Source organism: Chiloscyllium plagiosum, chromosome 10, assembly GCF_004010195.1.
Source record: "Chiloscyllium plagiosum isolate BGI_BamShark_2017 chromosome 10, ASM401019v2, whole genome shotgun sequence".
In the NCBI taxonomy this organism is placed as follows: domain Eukaryota; kingdom Metazoa; phylum Chordata; class Chondrichthyes; order Orectolobiformes; family Hemiscylliidae; genus Chiloscyllium; species Chiloscyllium plagiosum.
The window spans coordinates 14,874,311-14,876,433 of NC_057719.1; positions in this window are offsets into that span (position 1 = coordinate 14,874,311).

The window sequence follows — 2,123 nt, forward strand, 5'->3', positions numbered from 1 at the left end:
TGACTGTAACCCAGTAACCCCCGGTCAACGTTCTGGGATCGGGATGGTGCAGTGGCAGCATCACTGTAACCCAGTAACCCCCGGTTAATGTTCTGGGATAAGGGATACTGCAGTGGCAGCATCACTGAAACCCAGTAACCCCCCAGTTAATGTTCTGGGATAAGGGATGGTGCAGTGGCAGCATCACTGAAACCCAGTAACCCCCCAGTTAATGTTCTGGGATAGGGGATGGTACAGTGGCAGTCTCACTGTACTGTAACCCAGTAACCCCCGGTTAATGTTCTGGGATAGGGAATGGTGCAGTGGCAGCATCACTGTAACCCAGTAACCCCGGTTAATGTTCTGGGATAGGGAATGGTGCAGTGGCAGCATCACTGTAACCCAGTAAGCCCCGGTTAATTTTCTGGTATAAGGGATGATGCAGTGGCAGCATCACTGTAACCCAGTAAGCCCCGGTTAATGTTCGGGGAGAGGGGATTGTGCAGTGGCAGTCTCACTGTAACCCAGTAACCCTCGGTTAATGTTCTGGGATAGGGGATGGTGCAGTGACAGTCTTACTGTACAGTAACCCAGTAACCCCTGGTTAATGTTCTGGGATAAGGGATGGTGCAGTGACAGTCTCACTGTAACCCAGTAACCTCCGGATAATGTTCTGGGAGAGGGGATGGTGCAGTGGCAGCATCACTGTAACCCAGTAACCCCTGGTTAATGTTCTGGGAAAGGGGATGGTGCAGTGACAGTCTTACTGTACTGTAACACAGTAACCCGCGGATAATGTTCTGGGATATGGGATGGTGCAGTGACAGTCTCACTTTAACCCAGTAACCTCCAGTTAATGTTCTGGGAGGGGGGATGCTGCAGTGACAGTCTTATTGTACTGTACCCCAGTAACCCCCGGGTAATGTTCTGGGAGAGGGGATGGTGCAGTGGCAGCATCACTGTAACCCAGTAACCCCCGGTTAATGTTCTAGGATAAGGGATGGTGCAGTGGCAGCATCACTGTAACACAGGAACCCCCGGTTAATGTTCTGGGATAGCGGATTGTGCGATGGCAGTCCCACTGTACGCCAGTAACCCCTGGTTAATGTTCTGGGATAGGGGATGGTACAGTGACAGTGTCACTGTACTGTAACCCAGTAACCCCCGGTTAATGATCGGGGATGGGGGATGATGCAGTGGCAGCATCACTGTAACCCAGTAACCCCCGGTTAATGTTCTTGGATAAGGGATGGTGCAGTGGCAGCATCACTGTAACACAGTAACCCCCGGTTAATGTTCTGGGATAGCGGATTGTGCGATGGCAGTCCCACTGTACGCCAGTAACCCCCGGTTAATGTTCTGGGATAGGGAATGGTGCAGTGGCAGCATCACTGTAACACAGTAACCCCAGGTTAATGTTCTGGGAGAGGGGATGGTGCAGTGGCAGCATCACTGTAACCCAGTAAGCCCCGGTTAATGTTCTGGGATAGGGGACGGTGCAGTGACAGTCTTACTGTACTGTAACACAGTAACCCCCGGTTAATGTTCTGGGAGAAGGGATGGTGCAGTGGCAGCATCACTGTAATCCAGTAACCCCGGGTTAATGTTCTGGGATAGGGGATGGTGCAGTGGCAGCATCACTGTAATCCAGTAACCCCGGGTTAATGTTCTGGAAGAGGGGATGGTGCAGTGGCAGCATCACTGTAACACAGTAACCCCTGGTTAATGTTGTGGGAAAGGGGCTGGTGCAGTGGCAGTCTCACTGTAAAGCAGTAACTCCCGGTTAATATTCTGGGAGAGGGGATGGTGCAGTGGCAGTCTACTGTAAAGCAGTCACCCCCGGTTAATGTTCTGGGAGAAGGGATGGTGCAGTGGCAGCATCACTGTAATCCAGTCCCCCCGGGTTAATGTTCTGGGATAGGGGATGTTGCAGTGGCAGCATCACTGTAAAACAGTAACCCCTGGTTAATGTTGAGGGAAAGGGGCTGGTGCAGTGGCAGTCTCACTGTAAAGCAGTAACCACCGGTTAATGTTCTGGGATAGGGGATGGTGCAGTGGCAGCATCACTGTAACACAGTAACCTCGGGTTAATGTTCTGGGAAAGGGGATGGTGCAGTGACAGTCATATTTTACTGTAACCCAGT